Source organism: Nicotiana attenuata, unplaced genomic scaffold (genome assembly GCF_001879085.1).
Source record: "Nicotiana attenuata strain UT unplaced genomic scaffold, NIATTr2, whole genome shotgun sequence".
NCBI classification, from domain to species: domain Eukaryota; kingdom Viridiplantae; phylum Streptophyta; class Magnoliopsida; order Solanales; family Solanaceae; genus Nicotiana; species Nicotiana attenuata.
In genome coordinates this window covers 1,050,905-1,057,975 of record NW_017670270.1, presented here as the reverse complement: position 1 = coordinate 1,057,975, position 7,071 = coordinate 1,050,905, and positions in this window count along the sequence as shown.

Here is a 7,071-nt window from a genome sequence, read left to right as displayed (position 1 = left end):
AGTTCCATCCTCCCCTTTTTTCCTCTACGCGATCGCGACACCCCCATCGCGATCGCGATGACCAAATCTCTGCTGCACTGACTGCTGCATTTTCTGCAACTCCCAAAGGCTAGAATTGGTCCGATTGACCCTTCGAAATCACCCCGAGGCCCCCGGGACCTCAACCAAAAACACCAACACATCCTAAAACATTATTCAAACTTGTTCCAATCATCAAAACACATCTCACAACGCTAAAATCATCAATTCTCACCGAATTCAAGCCTAAGTTTCTCAAAAACTTCCGAAATACGCATTTGATCAAAAACCCGACCAAAACACCTCCGAATGACCTGAAATTTTGCACACACATCCAAAATCACCTAAGAAGCTACAGCAACTCTCGGAATTCCATTCCGACCCTCGGATCAAATTCTCACCTATCAACCGGAATTCGCCAAAATACTAACTTCGCCAATTCAAGCCTAATTCTACCCCATACCTCCAAAATCAATTCCGATCACACTCCTAAGTCACAAATCACCCTCAGAAGCTAACCAAATCACCGGAAATCACATCCAAGCCCTCTAACTCATAAGTCAACATCCGGTTGACTTTTCCAATTTAAACCTTCCTTAGAGAGACTAAGTGTCTCATTTCCATCCAAAATCAATACAAATCAACTCATTCACCCAAGACTCGTATAATAAAACATAAGGAAGCAGGAAATGGGGGAAACGGGGCGGTAACTCACGTGGCGACGGGCCGGGTCGTCACATCCCCCCCAACTAAAACAAACGCTCATCCTCGAGCGGGTCAAGAAACATACCTGAAGTCTCAAACAGCTGAGGATATCTGCTCCGCATCTCTCGCTTGGTCTCCCAAGTAGCCTCCTCCACGGCCGACCTCTCCACTGCACTTTTACTGAAGCTATATTCTTTGATCTCAACTTTCGAACCTGACGACCCAAAATAGCCACTAGCTCCACATTATAGGTCAAATCATCATCCAACTGAACAGTGCTGAAATCCAATACATGAGACGGGTCCCCAACATACTTCCGGAGCATAGAAACATGAAATACCGGATGCACGTCTGACAAGCTGGGTGGCAAAGCAATCTCATAAGCCACCTCCCCAATCCTCCTAAGTACCTCAAAAGGTCCAATAAACCGCGGACTCAGCTTCCCTTTCTTCCCAAACCGCATAACACCCTTCATAGGTGAAACCTTCAGCAAGACCTTCTCACCAACCATATAAGACACATCTCGAACCTTCCGGTCCGCATAGCTCTTCTGACGCGACTGTGCTGTACGAAGCCTCTCCTGAATCAGCTTCACCTTCTCTAAGGCATCCTGGACCATCTCTGTCCCCAATAACCTAGCCTCGCCGGGCTCGAACCATCCAACCGGAGATCTACACCGCCTCCCATACAACGCCTCATACGGAGCCATCTGAATGCTCGATTGATAACTGTTGTTGTAGGCAAACTCTGCAAGCGGAAAAAACCCATCCCAAGAACCTCTTAAATCAATAACACAGGCACGCAACATGTCCTCCAATATCTGAATAGTACGCTCGGACTGTCCGTCCGTCTGAGGATGAAACGCTGTGCTCAACTCCACCTGTGTACCCAACTCCCGCTGAAAGGTCCTCCAGAACTGCGAAGTGAATTGAGTACCCCTATCTGAGATAATAGACACTGGAACTCCATGCAATCGGACAATCTCCTGGATAAAGATCCCTACCAGCCGCTCCGAAGAATAGGTAGTACATACTGGAATGAAGTGCGCGGACTTGGTCAGCCGATCCACAATCACCCAAATCGAATCAAACTTCTTCAAAGTCTGAGGGAGACCACTCACGAAATCCATAGTAATCCTCTCCCACTTCCACTCTGGAATAATTATCCGTTGAAGTACACCACCCGGCCTCTGATGCTCATATTTCACCTGCTGACAGTTGAGACACCAAGCCACAAATCCTACAATGTCCTTCTTCATCCTTCTCCACCAATAATGCTGCCTCAAGTCTTGATACATCTTCGCGGCACCCGGATAAATGGAATACCGCGAGCTGTGGGCCTCTTCCAATATCAACTCCCTAAGCCCATCCACATTGGGCACACAAATCCGGTCCTGCATCCTCAACACGCCATCATCATCAATGGTCACATCCCTAGCATTATCATGCTGAACTCTGTCCTTAAGGACAAGCAAATGCGGGTCATCATATTGGCGCTCTCTGATGCGATCATACAAGGAAAACCGAGAAACCACACAAGCCAACACCCGACTAGGCTCCGAAATATCTAATCTCACCATCCGATTGGCCAAAGCCTGGACATCAGCTGCAAAGGGCCTCTCCCCAACTGGAATATACGCCAAACTCCCCATACTAACTGCCTTTCGGCTCAAAGCATCAGCCACGACATTGGCCTTCCCCGGGTGATACAGAATGGTAATATCATAATCCTTGAGTAGCTCTAGCCACCTCCGCTGCCTCAAATTAAGATCCTTTTGCTTGAATAGATGCCGAAGACTGCGATGATCAGTGAATACCTCGCAAGATACGCCATACAACTAGTGCCTCCAAATCTTCAAAGCATGAACTATAGCAGCCAACTCCAAGTCATGTACAGGGTAGTTCTTCTCGTGGGGCTTCAACTGGCGAGAAGCATATGCAATAACTCTACCCTCCTACATCAATACACATCCAATCCAAACTCTTGAAGCATCACAATATACAGTATAGGAACCTGAAGCTGATGGCAAAACCAACACTAGAGCCGTGGTCAAAGCTGTCTTGAGCTTCTGAAAGCTCTCCTCGCACTCGTCCGACTATACGAATGGAGCACCCTTCTGTGTCAACTTGGTCAAGGGCGATGCAATAGAGGAAAATCCCTGAACAAACCGGCGATAATAACCTGCCAATCCAAGGAAACTACGAATCTCCGTGGCTGAGGTCGGTCTAGGCGAACTCTGAACCGCCTCTATCTTCTTCGGGTCGACCTGAATACCCTCGCTGGACACCACGTGCCCCAAGAAAGCTACTGAGCTGAGCCAAAACTCACACTTGGAGAACTTTGCATAAAGCTTCTCCTCCCTCAATCTCTGCAATACAACTCGCAAATGCTGTGCGTGCTCCTCCTGGCTACGCGAGTACACCATGATATCATCAATAAAAACAATAACGAACGAATCCAAATACGGCCGAAACACATTGTTCATCAAATGCATGAACGCTGCTGAGGCATTAGTCAGTCCAAAGGACATAACAAGGAACTCATAGTGCCCATATCTAGTCCTGAAAGCAGTCTTCATAATATCTGAATCCCTGATCTTCAACTGGTGGTAGCCCGAACGGAGATCAATCTTGGAGAACACCCTCGCTCCTTGAAGCTGGTCAAATAAATCATCAATACGAGGCAGAGGGTACTTGTTCTTCACTGTTACTTTATTCAATTGCCTGTAGTCAATGCACATTCTCATGGTACCATCTTTCTTTTTCACAAACAGAACCGGTGCACCCCACGGTGACACACTAGGCCGAATGAACCCCTTATCTAGGAGTTCCTGAAGCTGATCCTTTAATTCTTTCAACTCTGCTGGTGCCATACGATATGGCAGAATGGAAATGGGCTGAGTGCCCGGCACCAGGTCAATACCAAAGTCAATGTCCCTATCCGGCGGCATGCCCGGCAGGTCTGCAGGAAATACATCTGGGAACTCCCTCACAACCGGGACAGAATCAACGCTAGGAGTCTCAGCTCCCACATCCCTCACAAATGCCAAATATGAAAGACAGCCCTTCCCAACCATACGCTGGGCCTTTAGGAATGAGATCACCCTACTAGGGACATAGTCAGTCACGCCACGCCACTCGATCCTCGGAACACCCGGTATAGCCAAGGTGACTGTCTTAGCATGACAGTCTAGAATAGCATGACACGGAGATAGCCAGTCCATGCCCAAAATAACATCGAAATCCACCATGCTCAATAGCAGTAAATTAACTCGGGTCTCCAGGCCCCTAATAGTAACCCAAACACTACGGTACGTACTACAGTCGTACTAACGAACGACGTAGTACGTCCCGACCCCGGGTAACCGGGGTAGTAACTAACTAGTAACGAACGTAAAAGNGTCAATGCACATTCTCATGGTACCATCTTTCTTTTTCACAAACAGAACCGGTGCACCCCACGATGACACACTAGGCCGAATGAACCCCTTATCTAGGAGTTCCTGAAGCTGATCCTTTAATTCTTTCAACTCTGCTGGTGCCATACGATATGGTGGAATGGAAATGGGCTGAGTGCCCGGCACCAGGTCAATACCAAAATCAATGTCCCTATCCGGCGGCATGCCCGATAGGTCTGTAGGAAACACATCTGGAACTCCCTCACAATCGGGACAGAATCAATGCTAGGAGTCTCGGCTCCCACATTCCTCACATATGCCAAATACGAGAGACAACCCTTCCCAACCATACGCTGGGCCTTTAGGAATGAGATCACCCTACTAGGAACATAGTCAGTCATACCACGCCACTCGATCCTCGGTACACCCGGTATAGCCAGAGTGACTGTCTTAGCATGACAGCCTAGAATAGCATGACACGGGGATAACCAGTCCATGCCCAAAATAACATGAAAATCTACCATGCTCAATAGCAACAGATCAACTCGGGTCTCCAGACCCCCGATAGTAACCAAACATGACCGGTATACATGGTCCACAACAACAGTATCACCCACCGGGGTAGATACAAGGACAGGTAAAGCAAGACACCCTCGGGTCGTACCCAAATGATGAGCAAAATATGAAGACACATAGGAATAGGTGGAACCGGGATCAAATAAGACTGAGGCATCTCTGTGGCAGACTGAAATAATACCTGTAATCACAGAATCCGAAGCAATAGCATCTGTCCTGCCCTCAAGAGCATAAAAGCGAGCCTGACCACCGCCCGATCGACCACCTCCCCTGGGGCGACCCCTGGCTGCCTGACCCTCACCCCTAGCTGGCGGGGCGGGTGCTGAAGAAACTGGACCAGAAGATGAGGGCTGACCCCTCTGCTGAGATGAGCTAGCAGCACGACGAGGACACTCCCTCCGCATATGCCCGAACTCTCCACACTCATAGCAACTCCCGGGTGCTGGGAACTAGGACTGAAGGGAACCCCTCACGCCAGAGTGACTAGCTGATGCACTCGGCCTGGAAGAACCCTGAGCAGACGGAGCACGAGATGAACTCTGTGCTGGAAGAGCGCTGAGAGATGGCTGACCCTGCTGAGAACCCTGATAACCACGACCTGAAGATCCTCCTCGGTACTCGGGTCGAGCTGACTGAGCGGGCCTGAAAGAACGACCCCGACCCTGCTGAAACTGGCCCCTCGAAGGAGCGCCACTGTAACTACCAGAACCTCGAGGCCTCTTGGCCTCCCTCTCATCTCGATCCTGCCGGCGAACCGACTCAATCTCTCGGGCTATATCAACCACCTCCTCGAATGTGGCACCCAGCACTCGCTCCCTAGTCATAAGAACACGAAGAGGGTAGGTGAGTCCATCAACAAACCTCCGGATACGCTCACGATCTGTCAGAACCAGCCAAACTGCATGACGAGACAACTCCAAAAATCTCATCTCATACTGGGACACTGTCATATCTCCCTGGCGTAGCCCCTCAAACTGTCTGCGCAGCTCCTCCCTGCAAGACTGCGGTACATACTTCTCCAAGAAGAGAGTGGAGAACTCCTGCCAAGTCAAAGGTGCTGCACCAGCCGGCCTACGCCGCTCATACGCCTCCCACCAAGTGAAGGCAGCTCCCGTAAACTGAAAAGTAGTAAAAGCCACACCACCGGACTCAAGAATCCCCGCTGTACGGAGCATCCGCTGACATCTGTCGAGAAAACCCTGGGCATCCTTGCCCTCCGCTCCACTAAATACCGGAGGCTGGAGTCTACCAAACCTCTCGTGGCGACGCTGCTCGTCCTCGGGCATAACTGGAACCCTGAACTCCTGTACTGGTACCACTGGCTGAGCTGGAGGTGCCTCTGGAGTCTATAGTCGCTGTGCTACTTGCTCAGGTGTGCGAGCAGCGGGGGTCTGATTGCCTCCCCCGGCCTGTGAAGTAGCTGCTGGTGCTGTGGTGGCTGAAACCACTTGAGCCAGGCCCGTGCGCACTGTCAAGATCTGAGCTAATGTCTCCTGAAGGCCAGGAATCACTATGGGCACAGCCGGTGCCTGAGCTGGTACTGCTGGAACCTGATCCAGAACTGGGGCAGCGGTGGATCAATAGGTGCTGCCCTCGCTGCTCTACCTCGGCCACAGCCGCGTCCACGGCCTCTGGTGGCCTCAGTAGGTGGCGCTGGTGGTCGTCCGCCACGTCCGGTAGCTCGTGTCCTCACCATCTGCGAGAGAATAGAATAAGGAGAAGTTTAGTATTCGAATCAACAAGTTTGCACGACAAGAATTTCAAGAATGTGGAAATTTTCCTAAAGGTTCTGCAGCCTCTCGAGGATAAGTACAGACGTCTCCGTACCGATCCGCGAGACTCTACTAAACCGGCTCATGACTCGCGAGACCTAGTAACCTAGACTTTGATACCAACTTGTCACGACCCCAACCCGGTCGTGATGGCGCCCAACACAGTGCTAGGCAAGCCCGACCAATTCAACACTCTCAATCCCTCATATAGAGTTCATTACCAATTAACAGGGTTTAAATACCAAATTAACATGATTATAAATCTGTAATAGAAGATAAAATGTGCGGAAATCAAGAAATATCACTACAAATCCCACCGATCTGGTGTCACGAGTCAAGAGCCTCTAATACAAGTCTGAGGAACAACCTAAACAAAAGATAGTCTAAAATGCTGAAAGTAAAGAGGATAGAGGGAGAAATCGGGACTGCGGACGCCATGCAGCTACCTCGATGACTCCGGTGAGATCTGAACAGCAGAGACAACTCAATCTACGCCTCCGGAATACCTGTATCTGCACACATGGTGCAGGGAGTAATGTGAGTACTCCGACTCAGTGAGTAATAGCAATAAATAATGACTGACGGAAAGAAATCTCATAAAAA